The 20,593-nt window shown below is 47.5% G+C and overlaps 1 long non-coding RNA gene and 1 pseudogene across 2 annotated transcripts; both read left to right on the top strand.

The window, feature by feature from the left end:
- The first annotated feature begins 4,363 nt into the window (after positions 1 to 4,363).
- On the top strand, positions 4,364 to 7,702 carry LOC136453329 (disease resistance protein RPM1-like; annotated as a pseudogene).
- Positions 7,703 to 8,556: 854 nt separating this feature from the next.
- Positions 8,557 to 10,441, top strand: LOC136453327 (uncharacterized). 2 transcript variants are annotated; one of them, XR_010759009.1, is made up of 4 exons: positions 8,557 to 8,800; positions 9,043 to 9,239; positions 9,633 to 9,730; positions 9,801 to 10,441. It is a non-coding gene; the product is annotated as an uncharacterized lncRNA (long non-coding RNA). The 2 variants fall into 2 exon arrangements; XR_010759008.1 differs by having other exon boundaries at positions 8,559 to 8,800; positions 9,633 to 10,441.
- Positions 10,442 to 20,593: the final 10,152 nt, after the last annotated feature.

The raw sequence follows: 20,593 nt of genomic DNA, 5'->3' as shown, positions 1-20,593 counted from the left end.
ACATCCATATGATGTAATTCTTAATCGTAATGTGCTACTAATGCCATTATGATTCTGAAGAAAACTTTACATGGGACTAGAGAAAAAGTCTCATTGTAATCAATCCCTTCTATTTGCACAAAGCCTTTTGCCATAAGTCGGGCTTTATATCTCTCTATATTCCCTTGAGAGTCAAGTTTTGTCTTATAGACCCATTCACAGCCTACTGTTTTGGCTCCTTTAGGAATTATTTTGAGTCCCAAACTTTATTGGCATTCAATGATTTTATTTCATCTTCCATGGCCTCAAGCCACTTTGATGACTGATCACTACTCATGGCTTCTTCAAACGAGGCTTTGATAATCCTCCATTTGAAATTCTTTAGTGTTGTACACTTCATAATCAGCAGGAATAGCCGATTTTCTAACTCTTTGAGACCTTCTAGGAGCCTCCACATTTGGCACATCTTCTGTTTGAGGCTGTTGTTGCTCCCCCTCATATGTGGCAATTGGTTCTATTGGATCCTGAAGAACAGGTTCCTCATTTTCATTCATTGTTGCCATAGATGGGATAACAACTGGTGTTGGCACCATAGTATCTAGCACTGTCAGTGCAGCTACAGCAGGTAGTGAGAAAATTGGCTCATGAATCATTGGAGTGGGCGCTTACACCCGCTTTACTTCAAGGTCAATTTCTCGAGCTACCATGCTCCCCTTCATCAATTCGTCCTCTAGGAAGATAACATATCTCGTTTCCACAAACTTTGTATATCTCTCTGGACAGTAGAAATAAAAACATTTTGACTTTTCTGTGTAGCCAAATAAATGACAACTTACTGTTTTGGGATATAACTTCCCAATATTTGGGTTAAACACTTTAGCCTCAGCAGGGCTCCCCACACACACGCAAGTGGTTAAGTGAGGGTGTTCTTTCTGTCCACAACTCATACGGTGTTTTGAGCACCGACTTTCTTGATACTCTATTGAGAATATGAATGGAGGTTTTAACGCCTCCATCCCCAGGCTCAACTGTAAGGTGGAGTAACTTATCATACTGTCCACCATATCCATCAGGGTACGATTGATTCTTTTAACTACTCTATTCTGCTGAGGTTCACCCGGTATAGAATACTGGGCTACTATGTCATTCTTTTAGGGTATGTCGACCGTAGTACTTCTCCACGGTCAGACCTGACTATCTTAATCTTTAATATCTTAAATTTATCCAATACATCTTTTCTTTCTTTGATTGAATAAATATAGCCATAATGGGAGTAATCATCTGTGAATGTCATAAACAAATCATAACCATCCACACTCTTTACAGGAAAGCTGACCACAGATGTCTGTGTGAATAATCTATAAAATTTCTACGCTTTATTTAGCATCTTTCTTAGTCTCTGCATTGTTCTTAATCTGAGAGCTCTAATGTAGGAAGAATATCATTCTTAACTTGTCTTTCTATTCTCCCCCTCGAAATATGGCATAAACGACAGTGCCATAATTTCGACAACGCATCGTGAGCTCTCTTATGCCACCATTTCCAGAGTAACACTCTGTCACCAGCTGCTTTATCAGCTGAGTAGCATATGTCTTTGAAGTGCCAGTGAACTGACTCTTTATTCTATCGTGGTACTCAGTGACCGTGTCACATTCTAATATTGAGCCCACAATTACAGGTTTAATCATGTTCTTTATCATAGCCAAACATTTCTTGTTGGCAGTGACCCACTTTCTATGCTCAAAAGTCATAGGAGATCTTTTGAGATTCAAAATCCCTTTCTTTAGTTGCCCAAGTGGCATCTTTTGTCTCCCTCACCGGTGCCACAAACTCAGTAGAATACGGTGAGGTGACTACCCAGTCCACCTTAGACAAGATGAGAAAACCAGGTTAAAACTTTTCTTAACATAAAATAACACATCATTTGCATGCCTTGATTCCAACGTTGGTCAAAATCAAAACATACAATTATTCTTATACACTAATTCTACATCACCATTGGGCAGAAATAGAATTAATGCATAAATCTTTAACTTTGACAACTGTTCTTACACACTAATTCTACATCACCGTTGGGCAGAAGTAGAATCAATGCATAAATCATTAAAATTATCAACTTTTCTTATACACTAATTCTACATCACCGTTGGGCAGAAGCAGAATTAATGCATAAATCATTAACATTACGATATTGTTATTAACAACGTTGGTCAGAAAATAACAACATCGTAATTATATCAAAACTCTTTTTCTCCAATTAAATACCACATTGGTTCAAAATAACTGGAGAATCAACAGTTTCTTTAGCAGCGGAAAAACTTTTCTTTTTCTCCAAGTAAATAGCATGTTGGTTCAATATAACTGGAGAATATACTTTTTCTTTAGCTGTGGGAAAACTCTCTTTTCCTTTAATTTTATCCACAGAGAAAATTTCTTTTTCTATTTTCTTTGATATATTTTTCATTTTCCAGAAATTAGCAATTACTGGAAAAGAAAAAACTGATCTTGATTCTTTCCCTTTTTTTCGGCCCAACCGGTAAAACCAGCTCGACCCGCCTCTCTCCGCGCGCGCAGGCCGCAACCTGGGCCTGGGCCGGCAAACTGCCGCGGCGCGCTCCCCCCGCCTGGGCCGCTCGTGGGCCCGTGCATCTGGTGCCGTTGGATCTGATCCGACGGCCGTCCGATTGTTTTGGCCGAATAAAAAATGACTCCGGCCGCGGGCCACGAAACCCTAGTCTCATTCGGCACTTGCCCTTCTCTCTCTTCGCTCGCCGCTCTCTCTTCTCTCTACCTCAGTGCAGCCGCGAGCGACCGACGACGAGCGAGCGGGCGGTGGAGCGAGCCTTGGCGCCGTCGCCGGCCCCCTCGCCGGCGCGCGTGCTCCCCAACGGGTGAGCACGCCGCCGTCGAGCGGCCTGGCCGCGGCGCCCCCGGCTCGGCTCTTCTTCTCCCGCGCCGACGAAAGGCTGTCCCGGCTCTTCTTTTCCCGCGCCGGCGAGGGTGGATCCATCCCCTTCCCTTTCTCCTTTCCCACCCCCTTCTTTTCGATTTGGATCTCGCTTTCCTCTTATCCGAACCGAACCGAAGGAGGGGATTATGGTTAGGGTTTCTTTGATTCCTTTCTTTTCTTTTCTTTGATTTCTTTTGTTTCTTCTCGGATTCAACCGGTTAGGGATGAGGATCCATTCTAGGGTTAGGTTTAGGGTTCGTATGCCGACCCTGTTCTTTTCCCCTTTCTTTTCTGTTTTTCCTTTCTTTTCTTTGACATCCGAATGGATCTAGGGTTAGGTTCTGTTTTCTTTTATTTCTTTTCTTTTCCCTTGTTTACCCGAACAGATTATCCCCGTTCTAGGGTTAGGGTTTCGGCTCTGTGAGCCTAGGGCCCTATTTCTTCTTTGATCTGAAAGGATCTGTTCTTTTCTTTACTTTTGCCGTGCGCCGTCGAACGGTGCGGCTCCTTTCCCCCACGCGCGGTGGCGGTGATGACCGGCAGACCGTGAGCCGGTCTCTCTTTCTTTTGCTTTTACCCGGTTAGGGTTAGGGATAAACAGGAATACACAGAGGTAACCTGCTCTGGTACCATTGTTAGGATCGATGTGAGTACCTTTCTGTGTAACCCGTAGATCCGAGTAGGCTCCTAGCCCTTCAGTAGATGCACCGCAGCCTGTGTCGCGGTGTAGAAGACGTCCAGCGCCGTTGAGATGAAGTCTAGTGACACCGGCGGTGTCCTGCAGTGGGAGACGGCGGTGGTTGGGGCACATCCCGTCGCTGGCAGCAGCTCTTTAGATCGGTATTAGGGTTTCTGTAGGTGGGTGTGGCGGCTCCAGTGAACCTCTTAGTCTAAGCCCTCACTCCCACCTTCCTTTCATGTGTGCTGTGCGACAGGGGCCCTCCAACCGAATTAAGGTTGGGCTCCCCCGATCAGGGAGTAGAGATAGGGCCCAATAGGCCGTTGGGCCTATTGGTGGAGATCAACTAACATAAGAGTCTTTTTCTAAAAACTAATTATACCGGCTAACCGAAACAAATGCAAAGTTAAATTTAATCGGTCTAGCCAAGACTACACCTATGTATCTATATCACAAGCACCTTATACAAGACTACACCAACTGGTTGCATCCCTGACACAATCATAGCAATAATATTTTCGCTGTTAACTACTCATAGCATGGGAAGAGTGACTTTTAACAGAATTAAACGGTAAAGCCTTGCATCTTTGATAAACAGTGTAATTGCTCATAATCCGTATAGACCTAGCCTTGCACATCGAACTGAAGAGACCATTATTTTTTATCCTCAATAACAAAGTTATTGCTACAACTTCTTTTTATCAAAATTGTTTTAATTTATTTTATCATTCATATAGCATGTAATATTACTCCACACCAATACATGCATGCTTCTTGGCAACAACTTCTTTAATACTCTAATTTCTGTTACTATAAGAACTAATTTATTCTTGGGCAGCTCGCCGGAATAAAAATAATAATTAAGTCGTATGCAAGTGGGAAAAATATCTACTCAAATGAAAACAAAAATTATACAACAACCACAAGCCGGTTGACGTTGACTAAGACAAAGCAGGAAGTCGACTGTGTTAGTGTTCCATCCTTCCCTGTACCAAAGGTATTTTCCCCATGGCGGAACCCATCCTTGCTTCCTTGATCCATGGCATAGCATCCCTGCTTACGCATAGAGTAGCCGACCAAGGCCGTCGCCTCCTGACCACAGGCCAGGATGTCTGCTGGCTACGTGACGAGCTCCACAGCATGCAGCTTTTCCTGCACGAAGTGGAGACGTGCAGCGGCGATGGCAGCGCGACCACAGAAGCATGGGTCCACCAGATGAGGGACATCATGCTTGATTCGGAGGACGTCTTCGATGTCTTCGATGCAAATCAGGTGCGTGCTTGCAGCATCCTCGGTAACTTGAGAGCATGGAGCAAAGTGGAGGCTCAGATCAGGCGCATCAAGAAGCAGCTGAGCGACATTTCTCGGCGTCGGTCTGAGTACCCAAACCTAACCAACAAACCAGCAGACTCCAGTGATAACATCATTGGTCTCTTAGCCTCGTCTCCCCTAGTTCATGACAAAGATACTGTAGGCCTGGATAGAGACCTGGACGCGTTGCTTCAGCATATTTTGGGTGAGGAATCAGAGATGAGCGTCATGTCCTTGGTTGGCATGGGTGGTGTTGGGAAGACCACGCTTGCCAAGAAGGTGTACAACCACCCAGATGTGAAGAGGCACTTCGATCGCAGTTCATGGGTCTATGTTTCAAATAAGATGGAGCTGCGAGGTGTCCTTCGTGAGATGGCCAGGGGGCTGGTGAGGATCCCCTCTGCCGAGGCAAACTCTCTCAGTGAGGGTCAACTCCAAGAACTGCTCTTGAGTGGCCTCAGAGGTATGCGGTTTTTGCTTGTGCTTGATGATGTCTGGGAGAAAGGGCTCTGGGATGTGATCAAGCTGGTATTGCCTAAGAATGGCAGGAGCCGGGTCCTTGTGACAACGCGTAACGTTGTCGTGGCTGAGTCAGTTATTGATGCGAGAAGTGATGTCCATCGACTTCAGCCAATGACATTTGAAGATTCCTACAATTTGTTTTGTAGAAAGGCATTCTTGACAGATGGGGTATGCCCTGATGACATGACAGAGACCGCTAAGGACATTGTGAGGAAGTGTGTTGGTTTGCCCCTTGCTATAGTTGCTGCAGGGAGCATGATGTCAAGGAAGAAAAAAACAGACACCGAATGGACTTGTGTCTTGGAGAGTATTCAGAAGGACTTAAGCAACGGTGAAATGGGAGTCCACCAAGCACTCTTTTAAGCTACAAAGATCTTCCACACACTTTGAAGCCATGTTTTCTGCTGCTTTCTGTCATTCCATACGACTCAGAGATCTCACGAAAGAAACTAGTTCGACTATGGATTGCTGAAGGGTTTGTGAAAAAGAAAAATGATGAGACACTTGAAACAACTGCAGAGAAGTACCTCATGGAACTCATTAACAGAAGCATGATAGAAGCGTCGGTCGTTAGCAGCAGCGGGAGAGTAAAAGCATGCAGAATTCATGATCTTCTTCACGATCTTGCCGTCTCGCTGTCTGAAAATGGAAACTTTTCTGTCATTTGTCATGATAAAGGTGCAAGCACTAGTGCTCGGCGCATCTCATTACAGACATCTCATGTGCAATTCCACAAAGAACACACGAAAAAAATGCGATCTGTTTTCATGTTCAGTGGTAGTGCACCTGTTGTATTGAAAAGCAGCATTGTTGCAAAGAGATTTAAACTGGTAAGAATTTTGGATTTAGAAAATGCCAATGTGCTAAAACTTCCAAAAGAGATAGGAGGACTACTACACTTGAGGTATCTTGGGCTAAGAGGAACAAAATTGAAGCAGCTCCCAAGAACACTGCAGAAACTCTATCACTTGCAAACTCTTGATATCAGGAAGACTCGGATAAGCATAATTGCATTTCAAATCAAGTGTTTGAGGAATTTAAGAAACCTAGAGATGAAGCAAGATGGCAAAAGCATCAAGGTCCTGACAGGACTTTCCCAGCTTGGTGAACTCCAAGTATTAACTGGTTTGCAAGCAAGTGCAACTGTTGTTCATGAGATTGCAAGCCTTACTAAGCTTCAAAAGCTTGCTGTAGAGGACTTAAACAATGAAGATGCAGAAAAACTGTGTTCTTCAGTAAACAATATGAAAGAACTATCATACCTATCCATCTTCTCAGGTGATGGCATCAGACCTCTTGACATTGCAACATTGAAGCCTTCATCATGCCTACAAAAGCTGCACATAGCTGGACCATTACAGAAATTGCCAGATTGGTTCACTCAGTTAGATAAGCTTACAAAGCTACGCTTGAGCTTCTCAAAACTGGAAGAAGATCCACTTTCAGTTCTCGCTCAATTGCCAAATCTGCTATTCCTCCAGCTGAACAAAGCATACCAGGGAAAAGCGATGAGATGCTGCTGTCCAGGCTTTCCAAACCTGAAAATATTTATCATAACTGAACTTGAGGAGCTGGAGGAATGGGATGTCGATGAAGGAGCCATGCCCTGTGTCCTGGAAGTGTGGATCATGTCATGTGAAAATCTAGCGACAGTTCCTACTGGGTTGCAGTCTCTTGCTACATTGCAGAGACTGAGATTGGTGGGCATGCCAAGCTCGTTTACTGATAGATTGGGAGAACTTAGTGAAGATTTTGTTAGGGTCAAACACATCCCATCTATCCAGATCATTCAACAATATGGGTAACTGTTTAGGCCATTGCTTATAGGACTTCAAAGACAATCATATTGTAACATGAGGCTTTTTTTTATTTCTTGTTCTCGGGTTCAACTGTATTTTTTTTTCGTGATTGGGGTTATAGCCCGTGTTTCATTAAGAGGAATAGAGTTACCGGACACAGCTACAAGAGAACCATCGTAATATATTTTTGTTTTCGCAGGTATGTTTTGCAATCATTAGAGCGGTTGCTTGTTCTGATTCCTGAATAATTTCTATCACAAGGTCTGTACATTCAGACCGATTAACTTGCACAAGAACTGAAGAAAGTTTAGTTTGGCACTGATATTTTACCAAGAAAAATCCAGGATGCATCCTGGAACTCATGATGACGGATACATTATATTATAATCATTATAATCGCTAAGTAAGCAAAACTGAAATACCAGGCGCATAGACCGAAGTATGAAGGTTGTATCACAAGCTCGCGGCGTTGTTCAACTGTCCTTAGGCGCATTTGTGCATGCACAAAAAAAAATTGCAAGAAACACCAGTGGCGGCTCACCGTCAATCCAAGGAGGGGCCTCCTCGCCTCAAAAGTGCGGGCCATCCGGAGGGACGAGCGGCTCGCATGGACGGCCTCCGCACTGGCGCCCGGACTCCAGTCCAGCTGCACGAACAGGCAGGATGCTGAACCCAATTGCGCGGGGCGCTCCCTGCTGCAGTGCTGCGAGCGCGGGCAGCCTAGCATCGCAGTGGATAATGTAAGCGAGAAGAGACCGGTGGAAGAAAGGGGAGAGCCGGAGAGGACGACGGGATTCGGAATCCGGAAATCCCTTCCCTAGTATCACCTCTTTAGTGCGGGTATATACGCTCCTGTGTATCTCTTCTCTTCTCTTCTCTATCTCTGCAGCTAAAAAATGTCAAACGGACCCGTCTACCGCCCGTGGTGAAGCCGATGCGCGCCAATGGCACCCCGATACTCCTAGGCCTCGTTTAGTTGCCCTGAATCAGGGCCGCCAAAGTTACTGTAGATTCCTGTAGCGTACTGTAGTGTTTTGTTTGTATTGGGTAATGATTGTTCAATCGTTGATTAATTAGGCTCAAAACGTTCGTCTCGTAAAGTACAACCAAACTGTGTAATTAGTTTTTGATTTCGTCAACATTTAGTACTCTATGCATGTACCGCAAATTTAATGTGACGGAAAATCTTCTTTTTGCATAGTGCCAAAGTTTGCATTTTGGAGTGAACTAAACATGGCCCTATTTGCGCCGACATGTGGGCCAGCCGCCGAGTCGCACGTCACCGCCCCCTCTAGCCCTACACGTCCGCCGCCGCATCGCCGTCACGCCGCCTCACCGCCTAGCTGCCATTTCACCCATCAGCCCCCGCCCCTCCTCATCTCGCGGTGGACGCCCCCTGCTCCGCCACACCAATGCGGCAACGCCTCGCTGCGCCGCCTGGCAATCGCCCCCTAGCCCCCTCTCTTTCCTGTCCCGCCCGACCGCTACGCCATGCCGCCCCGCCCAGCATAGCTCCGTCCGGCCGCGCCCGGCGCCAACGCTGGCTCCTCAGTCCTCAAGGTACGCTCCCTCTTGCAAATCCACACATCTGGGACCGTCGCCTCTGCAGCAGTTCTCTGCTACCGAGATTTCACGTGTGTGCCCCAGTCCCGATCTGCATCGCCTCCGCCCCCCCCCCCCCCCCCCCCCCCCCCCCCCCCCGGACCTACGCGTCTGCCGTCTGCGCCAACCTCCCTCCCTCCCTCCCCATCGTGCCCACGTAGACTTCACTCATACTCCATCTCTGCTCGTGCTCCTTTCAGGCGGAGGTGGGCGCAGACACGGATGCCAGAGGCGGTTGGTGCTGCAAAGGAGAGGCAAACGCGCTGCCCAGGAACAAGATGGCGCTCTATGAACAATCGGCATCCCCTCCCACCGCCACAACACCTCTGTACCAACCACGCCCTCCACTCTGGCGCCCCCATGGCATGCGCATCCAATCCACACATCTGCGAGTCAGGTTAGCCCTTCGATTAATCCAATTTGCTGGGGTTGTGTGTCGCTTGTTAGTCGTTTTTTGTTAAATGTTGTGGTAGGAGTACTAGCTAGCTACCATGATGTTGATAAATGTCAAGGAGGGACGGATGGAGTCGGATTGCACAAATCAAATTTCTGTTCCAACTCACATGAGCCGAGCCAACTAAAAAATTATACTTATTATTCAATCATTTATATAGCATCATCTTTATTACATGCTAATTAAAAAAATTTGTTGCTAGCTCAAATATATTTATTTATTTATATTTATGTTATAGAGCTGCCTAGGCACCTAATCTTTTTCTGTGATTAGTAGCCGAGTTATATGTATATATTATCATCCACAGCTTTTCCTTTGAAGCCTTCTTTCTTGCAGTGTGCTCAGGCGTTCTTGGTATATAGGAGTAGATGGTGACAGGAACAGGACACATCTTACCTATGACAGTGTGGCACCACCTGCACCTTTGCCTCTAGGTTGGCGGCAACGATAGACATCTCTTCTCATCATTTTGTGTGCCTTCAACTGAACCTGTTCGTTCATCAGATCATATGAGTGCCAACTCCAATGGGCGTGCTGCCAATGGTACAAGAGCTGAATCTGGGAGGCAGTCCTCACATCTTAAGAGCAACGATACCAATGCTTCAGGACCAACAACAAAGTGTAGTTCAAAACATACAAATAACACCAATAAGAATTCTTCAGGAAAGAATTTGACTAATGATGACGATTTTACAGTTCCTTTATATTACTGTCAAGAAATGCTCACCCTATTCCCTACCAAAAGTCTATGTAAGAGTGTGCCTGCAAAATATTCTAGCACTGACAAGAGACTATCAGTTAGTGTTTGGCTGAGTAGGCTAAACAATTTGAGGAGCTCAACAAGTTAGCAAAGCATGTGCTGTTCTTAAAATATAGATGACTGTAGCACCATGTTAAGTCCAAGTTTTGTGTTATTTCCACTGTACAAGCATGTTCAGAATTCCCAGTAGTTTTTCAGTTTACACTATATTGAGCAATTATGGAAGCTAATATCACCATGAGAAGGTTACATCCTAGATTTGAGCACAATTTGCATGCTGTGAATATTTTTACACACCCAAATATGCTGACATAAACAATCACATATTGATCTGACTCTTTCCAAATGTGTAGCTGTCATACTAAAACAGTGCGATAAGAAAAATTAAGAGCCTAGCCCACTTGATGCTCAAGTAGAGTTATGTGTTGGGTTTTTTTTTTGGTGGATCAGGTCGGGTGACCTATGATAAGGTATATACTTCTTTACTTGAGCATGTCTACATTACATTGTATTGATCATGAGATGCGTTAAGAGAACCACTTTGCTATTGTGGTGATCTGGAGAATAATTGTTAACATTAAGGTGCGAGAATTTCGATGCTGATGAGCATTGTCGATGTTTCACCACCGATAGCCTGCCACGGGGGTACCCGGGGCAGTTTGTTCGGTCTTCGGCGTATGCAGAACTCGACGGTAAACGCAAGAGACAATCGATTTATCCTGGTTCGGGCCCTCGACCGTGATCGAGTAATAGCCCTACGTCCAGTCGGCGTTAGCCTTTGCGTTAGATTGGTTGTAAAGTGTTGTCTCTCACTCTCTTCTTCAGGAACTCCGTCCTCCTTTATATAGTTAGGAGGCCAGAGTCCTAGTCGGTTTACAATGAGAGTTCCTAGTAGGATTACAGAATAATACTACTACTAAGATTACATGAAAAGAATCCTAGTTAGACTAGATCTTCTCCCTTTCTTGAGGGGTATCCCGTGGGTCCCACATCGACAAGCACCTTATACAATCTATTCAAACAGTACTAATTCTAGGATATTGATCTATTCTTCCTTAAAACTAAAAGCAACAATATATTCATGAGAAGCTTCATAGCATGGAAAATGATAGGTAAAAGAGGTGCTCGCAAAAAAATTGACATTTATAATTGTTGGGCTACGCCCATCAGCTTTCGCACCCCCTGGTGGCAAAAGGGGGATTTGTATAGCGGTCAGCGCCTTTCGCGTCCCATTGAGAGCGAAAGGGACTGTTCCGTCGTCGCACGTGCTTTCGCACGACGCAAGAGCGGGTAGCTGAGAAGGACACGGGGTCGGCTGAGCGTTTTCACAGGGCAATTTTATTTGGCATTGCAGGAACTCTCCGCCTGTTCGTCGCTAAGGAAGGGGCGGTACGTGGCCTGAGCAGCTATAGCTGGCCGGTGGGACCACCGGCCTGCGGCAAGGGTGGTTGGAACCCGAGGGAGGTAAAGACGGAGAAGACCGGATTACCCTCGGCGAATAGGAATATTCCCCCAGATCGGGGCAGTTGCAGGGGTAATTGTGTCCATGTAAAGTGCTACTGAAGTGTATAAATAGTGCTCCTACGGGGGTTGTAAGAGGAGAAAAAACCTTGATTCAAACTGTTGATATCAGGTCGGGTCACTTGTAGTGACCTTTCGTTAGTTTGTTCTTCGTCAGGTTCGTTGTTGATTCGAGTGACAACCAAGGGTTCTAAGGTTACGGCCTAGAATAACATTGGAACCCACCGTGGTTGTTGCTCGAGTTTATCATGACACCGAAGAACAAAGAGCCGAAGCCACCGGCGGATAGGGCAGAACCATCCAAGGCGGTAGCCGTTGCAGCTGTAGAGACAGCCGCACGAGATGGCACGACAATTACGATACCTGACCAGGCTACAGGCGCCTTGCATTATCGCCGTTTCATTCCCTCCGGCATGCCAGAATTCATCAAAGAATCTCTTGCCAAGGGCCTTGGCTTCCGACGGGGTTCGCTAGTAGTAGTTAGACTCTTTTATAGTCAGGCCTTGCAGATGAGTGCACCTGGCGTCAACTAGACTATGCCCTATCGCCTTAAAAGCGGTGATAGCGGTGAAGTCGCGCCCGAGCATCGTATGGTTGTCCAGAGCGTCCATTTCGCCCTGGTGCCAAACCATGAATTCTTCCATGTGCACTCCCCCGGGAACTCAGTGTTAGCGCCGGCACCACGCAAACACTCGTAGTACCGCTCCATCACATGCCTAGAGAGAGAAGTAAAGGCGCTCAGCTCCTTCATGTGTGCCTCTTGCTCCTTGTCAAGTTCCTTCTTGGCTTTCACAGAGGCTTTGTCGGCCTCCTTTCATGCGGCCCGTTCCTCTTCCAGCTTCTTCTCCAGGGTAGAGACCTTTTCCTCGAGCTCCTTAATGCGTTGGTCCCTCTCAAGCTTCTGGCGAATAGCTCCGCTCTGGCAATAGAGGCTACTGCTCAACACCATAGCCTGTAACCAACAAAAGATAAGACAACCGACTTCGTCAGCAAGAAGAACAAAACCCAAGGAAAAATAATGCAACGAAGGCGAAAAGCACCCACACTGGCCACATGAAAGGACGCAGCCTCCGCCAACGTAGAATCCTCGACCTGTAAGAGGTCTCGCTCCATCTCGGTTGCCACCAGAGCCTTGTGACAATGTTCAGCAAATCTTGCAGCGTCGGAATTATCACCCGATAGTATCCCAACCTGGCGAAAATCAAAGTTGCAGGCCAAGTTCGCCTCCGATGTCGTACCTAAAGAACGAGCAATTCGATAAGACTCCTCCCTCGTGGGGTCCATCTCGCCCAATGAACTCAACCCCAAATAGAAACGGGGCTCATCATAGTCCCCCTCTATCGGGTTCATAAACCCGGGGTCCCTCATGGACTGGCTTCCCAGCAAAGGCTTGGCCCAGCAGACGACGTGCGAACGACACGCAAACTCCTGGGCTGGCCCAAATACCTAAACAATAGGCTAGAAGGGCGATCCAATCTCCAACTGAAAGGCCTTGCTAAGGAGGAACAACGCTCGCTTCTGACTCCAGCCCGCCTCTCCGACCGGAAGGCCTGGCCAAAGAGAAACAACGCTCGCTTCCGACTCCGGCCCGCCTCTTCGGCCGGAAGGCCTGGCCAAACACCGCCTCCAACTCCAACCCACATCTCCGACCGAGGATGCACCGAACCCCTACTTATAGCTCTTCTCTAACTAGCACAATCAGAGCCGACTGAAATCAACCGACCAGGGACGCTCACTCGGTGAGGACCAGGAAACAGACGGAGCAAGTAAGGCAGGGCACTCAAGTCGACCGTGATACCGAGGACCGTACCCTGCACACCTGCAGGACAGTAACCGACAGGACATGTTAGAAGGGTGTCCTATAACCTTTTAGGCATGACAGAACCCAAGCAGTGTTGTGGGCGTCGACATTTACCCTACAGTGTTGTGGGCGCCATCAACTCCCATACTAGACAAACATGGTAAAACTCCCCCCCACATGCCTCTGGACATCAACAGTGTTGTGGGCGCCGTCATCTACCATACATGGTGAATACGGTAAAACCTCCCACATGAATCTAACAACAATAGTGTTATGGGCGCCTACCATCATCTTGTACCCGACGGCATGGGCAATAAGACTTAGTAGCATGCATACTCTTTCTCTCTCTCTCTCTCTTGTAAGACCGTTCCCTTCATCTATAAAAGGGGATGCGCTCTCTCCCAACAGAGGGATCCCAGGGTTCACTCGCACACAACAGTAGAACCGCTAGGTTCAAACCTCGAGCACATGCTCAAACACTTAGCACATAGCGGAGATCCCGTCACTCTCGGCCCTATAGACCAGAGTTCGACCGGACCTCTTGTACCCCCCATCTTTCTCCCTTTCGTTTGTAACCCCACAGCAAACTTCGAGCACCTAGGCTCAGGAATAAAGTCATCGACCGACTCAAAGTGGACGTAGGGCACGTTGCTTGAACTAGTATAAACCCTATGTCATTGAGTGCTAGGCCACATCCGATCACAATGTACAACAAAACTACAAATATTTATGTGTTGGTCATTTTCTGGACCGATAGTTGGTGCCGTCCGTGGGGAAGACGCTGTACGTTCACACTTTTGGTCATTGGATGACCCACTTTTCTGCCACCTTCGCCATAGCGGGCTGAAGCGATACGATTCGCTTCGGCTCATTAGAGTTCTTCGCACTCCCACCTATTGGGATATGGGGGCCTTTCGTCTTTGAGCCATCCCAGGCCTTCCTCTTCGAAAGCCTAGACTTCGTCGCCGATCGGCTCGGCGCGCTTCACCTCCGTGAGGAGGCACTCGTTCCGACGCCCATCGGAGGGGCGCCCTCCATCGGCTCTGGGACACACGACGACTTCAACAATGAGGCCCCTGTGCTTCATTCTGAGCAAATGCTCTACTCAAACCCCCACTATGAGTAATGTACATGCTATTATGTACTCGCTTTTTACTATCTTCCGCCGATTATCTGGAGGGACCGCATTGTCTGCACCGCAACCACTGTACGACTGGTTCCCCTACGGCCTTGCGTCCCCCACGGACACGTATGCTCGGGGGCTCCGAAGGACGTTGGCGCCGCCCCCTCTTACATTTGAATTCATGGGAATGGCGAGCTATGCTCCCACCAATTTCCATGAACTCTTGGACAACGAGGTTGAGAGCGACGGCTCTAGCATCGACGACGTGGCACCTAGCCACCATCCGTCCTAGGAGTGCACTATGGCGGACGCTCCGAGACAGCTGCCAGTGGTGGCGGAGTCCTTGTAGACTCACACCCCTATGAACCCTCGTGCGGGGGCCCTCACGCTCACACAAGAGCACGACAAGGAGCTACGACAGCGGCGGCAGAACCAGCCGCCACCTGCGCCAACGCGCTCAATGCAGCACGTTGCGCCCCATAGGCGTGACCCGGCGAGCGGCGCCCATGGCCACGCCCGCTAGGTCCAGTGTGACATCATAGACGAGGGGAACGATCCCCCACAGTTCGCTCGGGCTAGCCAGAACATTGTCGATGCGGTAATGCTTCTGCGCGGTGTTCCTGAGCCCGTTGACTCCCAGGAGCGGGCAGTCTACTAGAACCTTCGGGCACTAGTGGAAGCCATCACCATTCAACAGGCGGAGAGCTCAGCATCACGACTCTGACTCACGACCTCTCTCCTCACCTAGGGAGTGGAGACGCACCAGATGGATCGCTCCATCCGCTCACCGCTACAGTCGCTAAGTGTGGCACAGGAGGCCGCAAATGCGCCGCGGACTGACCCAGCGCCTGCTCCACACTGACCGCCGGTACACGATTGCCTCGGTCTGAACCAAGACGCTCGCAGCGTCATTGACAACTGGCATCAGACCCGGCATGATGATGACGTCCATCAGGCAGCGGTGAGGGCAGGCAACACGGGCCTCGGCCGAACCATCGAGGGGAGCGGTGAAACACACCCTAAGCATGGTGGCCGGCTAGACGACCGGAGTCCCAGCCCAAATGGCCCGGGACCATGGCCCTTTGGTCGACGCATCTAGAGAGCATTGTTCCCACAGTGCTTCTGACCACCCACCAACATCGCCAAGTACACCAGGGAGACGAACCATGGTATATGGCTCGAAGATTTTCGGCTCGCCTACCAAGCCGGAGGGGTGGATGATGATCTTTTCATCATTCAATATCTCCCCATCTGCGTAGGGGAATATGTTCAAGCATGGCTTGAATTCCTCCCTCACGACAGCATTCGCAACTAGGTGGACCTCAAGAGGGTCATTGTCGGAAATTTCCAGGGGATGTATGTCCACCCTAGTAACTCCTAGGACCTCAAGAGCTACCAGCAGGAGCCTAGCGAGTCCCTGTGGGATTATATCCACAAGTTCTCCCAACGATGCAACTCCCTCCCTGATGTCGTCGACGCGGACGTCATCAGCGCATTCCTCTCCGGGACAACCTGCGAGTCCCTGATCCACAAGTTTGGCTGTCTAAAGCCCTGTACCACCCGTGACCTACCCGACATCGCCACGAACCATGCCTCCAGCGAGGAGGCGGTCGGAGCGGTCTTCAACGAAGGTTAGGACAAAGGCAAGGCCAAGCACGAGTACCAAGACGAGGGACCCTCCATGCAGAGGGGCAAGAAGAACAAAAATGATCAGCGTTGACCGGTCAACACCACATTGGTCGCTGTAGCTGATCGCGTGGGCAAGCAGGGCCTGTCTGACCACTTCAACAAGCTCATGGATAGTCCATCCACCAACCACGCCTACCCCATCAAACACCTCTATAAGGACTACGAGCTCAAACGTTTCCTGCGATGGGCCGGCGGGCCAAAAGAAGGAAACGACAAAGAGGCGACGACCAAGAAAGGAGACGCGGCGGGCAAGGATAGGGACAACTTCCCTAACCCCGAGGAATGCATCATGATCTTCGAGGGATCCGACGCCATCTGCTCTAAGTGCCAGCACAAGGTATGCTATAGAGAGGCATGCGCCACCGAGACGGCCGTCCCCTCCTTCCTTAGCTAGTCGGAATCTTTGATCACCTTCGATCAGAGGGACCATCCCTCCCACATCACTAGACCAGGACGCTACCTGCTCGTCGTCGACCCCATCGTCCGCAAGAAGCGCCTCACCAAGGTGCTGATGGACGGAGGCAGCGGCCTCAACATCCTCTATGTCGACACCCTCGACACCATGCACATCCCTTGGTCGGAACTTCGCCCAGTGGGCTCTTCCTTCCATGGCATGATCCTAGGGGTGTAGGCATACCCGCTCGAGCAGATCGACCTACCCGTCACGCTGTCACAGAAACGACCAATTTATAAGAGCACAAGTACAAAAACAATCGCCGAAACGATCAAATTCTCGAACTTGAGCCCATATAAACCCGGTAGTCAACCAAAATCTCGAAGGATTTCAAACCAACTTGCATACAACCAAGATCATAGTAATTCAACAGAACATATCGTACGTTACAACATTTTACAGACGTTCACAATTAGATTACACCATCACAGAGTCATTGTTATTACAAAACAAGTCTTGTAAAACATGTGGAAGCAAATAGTTTAACTCACACACCGAGTTCAAATACACATACTGATTTGCTGATCACGGCTCGCAAAAGCATTCAAATAAGAGAACGGAGATCATGCCCATGATCTAGTCTTCATCACCCGCCGGGTGGAGACAATACTTACAGAATCCCTGATATAGAAGGTCATCTGCAACAAGAGAGAATAAACCCTGAGTACGGGAATGTACTCAGCTAGACTTACCCGTCGGAAACCAAACAAATGACACCAAGGATTATGCATAGCTTAATGTAGTGGAGCTGGCTGACACTTTCTTTTTGCAGAAAAGCATAAGTAGTATGATCAACTCTTATCCTAACTAGCAGTGACTTTTTAGCCATTATCCTGTCATCTATATTAGCACCTGTACTATGCAATCATTTTATTAGGGTGCAAACATTAATAACCATATCAGGTATTCATTGTGGCAACCTTATCATCATCATCCATTTAACCATATCATTAAATTAAGTAAATCTATGTTGCCGCTGCTCAGTCAAGTTCTCACTATCCGGGAGAGACGGCGATTCGAATCGATTCCTATCCAGCTGGTGGGGTATTCCTAAACACAAACTCTGCTTCCTCCATTAGGGTCGCAACAAGTCACCGTTGATACAATTTAGAAGTCGTGAGTTCGAACAGTGCCACAAAATCAGAGAACCACTCTGCCATGAGTGCTCGATGACTTAACCTGCCCTTGGGCTTACGCCAATGGTTCCCTGCATATCCTTACTTCCATCCAGATTGCGGACCCCTGCTCGCGTCCCCGGCCTGAACCGAGCTACTAGGCTTCACGGTCAGAACAACTTATCTGGCCAGCTAAGTGTTAGGATGCGTTCAACATGACATGAGGACGTACAACGTATCGGTCCTTAAATAACTCAGACGGAGTCACTATGTTCAAACCTACACAAGACCCCGTTCGGTCTTAATTCATAATTCACATGGTTCTTTTCCATGATAGCAAATATAGCCAACCGTGATCCACCTCATCCTAAAGCTCGCAGGTGACCAGAAATCACCTGACTTTTACCGCACTAAGCATGGCTAAGCATTTAACCTGTCTTGACTTAAATAGGATTCCAGTGCGATATCTAGACAAGGATATATAATGCAACAATTGGTTCCAACCAATTCCTATACTTAATGCATCATCAACAATAAAAGATACTCAATGTATTCGCAAAAACATGGGAGGCTTAATATGCTTCGGGGCTTGCCTTTCAGGAACGAGGAAGGCTGGTGGTCAGGGCACTCGGGCAATTCCTCCGCGGTGGCTGCTTCATCGGCTTCCTGCACCTCAGGCTCCTCCTCCTGGTTGGCTCCCTCGAACTCCAGCAACGTCACTCCCTCCGGCACACCTATTGCATGAATGCGCAAAATAAATATCATGGATGCACATGACAAATGTCAGGGATGCTCGAGGAATGCACATGTTCGTTGTAGTTTGCATATTTTAACTTAAGCCCTAATCAAATCACTTTACTTACCAAGTTTATACAACCTAATGTATAATTGCTCATCTTCAGTTAATGACCTAGCACCTGCACCTAAGCATATTCTCAAGTTAGGCTAACCCCTAAACAATCAACGAGCACATAGCGCAAGCATGCACTCAAGCATTTGCATTTCAATAGAATGGAGACTATGTAGTGATACAGTAAACTAGCCATAACTGGAGATATATAAATCCAAATGACATGCAACAAGACAATCTAGAAAGCTTATGAAATTATCTACAATTCATTTTCAGACCTCAAAGCATGATTCAAACTTTTATTAGGTCGAATTCATCAATCAACAGAACTCTGTCCTCACAAGGCAGAGAGTAAGCAAAAACTGGAACCTAACTTTAAACAGCTGCGGTTTCTAAACTACTAGGCCAAATGCCTTCAAATCTTGACAGGAGCTAGATACATAAATTATCTACAACTCTTGTATTCATCACATTCACAGAAAACCAAAATATCATGGGGAACTTTCTAAAGTCCCCAGATCTGTCCAGAGGGACATAATACAAACGAATAATTAATAACTTAAGATGTAAACATATAATTGGACAAAACTAAATCTACTCACATGTTACACATATCACAAGGACACCAGAAAGTAGGGTGTTCCTCACCAAAACATTTCCTCTAATACCTTTCTTAATTTATTTATTTAATTAGAGGAAATAGTAAACATATATGAAAACTACACCATTAAATCTACAAAAATTACAGTAGACACTACATGCCCTAAGTAGACTACCATAAAAATTTCACACCATTTAAGTAAGTATAACAGCCTACACAAAATTGGTAAGGCAGAATGGCTTAAAATGGCATAATTAGAAAACCTTAGTAAAAAGTGTCAAGCAACAGATTTCATATTTTTCCTAGCATCCTTAAGGTGCCAAGATACTACCTACCAAGTTTCATGGCCATAGGATTCCTAGATAATTTACAAAAATTCACACAAGTATCCATAAATGATAAAAGGAAAATATATAACTCAAAAACTACACATGCAATGACCCTCAAATTTTAACCAGAGCTTTTACTAAGCAATACTAACTTACCCACAAAATTTCACAATTTTTGGATCAAAGAAACTCAAGTTATGATTTAAACAAGTTTGCATGCATTCAAAAACACTTCTCAAGTTCCTATTTAATTCATCCAAAATTTCTACATAAAGTGCTCAAGACATATTTTTCTTAAATACTAGACCTCACTGTGAGTCTAACAAAATTTGAATCACAGTATTTAGATCTACACATTTGAAGATACAAAAATCTCAAATCAGCATTCAGAACTAGAATTTTTGAACTAGCCCTATGAACCACAGTCACTGCCGTGTGGGACCTGGGTGTCAGCTGACCCCACCGGTCATTGATAGAGAAACAGGGGAGGCGGCTTTGACGGCACGGCGACGGTGGAACTCGCCGACGGCGACTCCTCCGATGAATTGGACAGCACCGGCGTGCTCCCCAAGTTCCCACGCGTCGATTGACCCCCTAAGTCTAGACCCTAACGACCCCTAAGCACGCCGGCCATGGCGCACGGCGGCTCTACCGTGGAGCACGGTGGTGCGCGGCCGTGTTCCGGCATGACTGGACCGGCCTGGGAGGTAGCGTCTTCACCGGAGCGACTACACGAGCTGGGGAAGACGAGACGAGGGCTAGGGGTAGAAGAAGGGTGCGGTGGTGCGCTGGCCATGGTGAGAGCCAAGTCCGACGAGGCTCAGCCATGGCGGGTGGTGGTGGAATGGTCATAGCGACCTTGCCCAAGCTCCAATGGCCTGGCTAAGTGGTGGAGAAGGTCGCAAGGAACACTGCGGAGCTACGGTGAAGACATAGCGTGCGTTTTCGCAGCGGCGCGTGAGCTCGACGACGACGAAGCTCTGCGGCAATGATGGCGGAGCGGCTGCGCTTCGGCTGCTCCTGCTGCGAGCTGGAGAAGTGAATGAGGAAGGAA

The sequence above is a fragment of the Miscanthus floridulus genome, chromosome 5 (genome assembly GCF_019320115.1).
Source record: "Miscanthus floridulus cultivar M001 chromosome 5, ASM1932011v1, whole genome shotgun sequence".
Taxonomy (NCBI): Eukaryota; Viridiplantae; Streptophyta; class Magnoliopsida; order Poales; family Poaceae; genus Miscanthus; species Miscanthus floridulus.
This window is presented reverse-complemented; position numbering and strand designations above follow the sequence as displayed.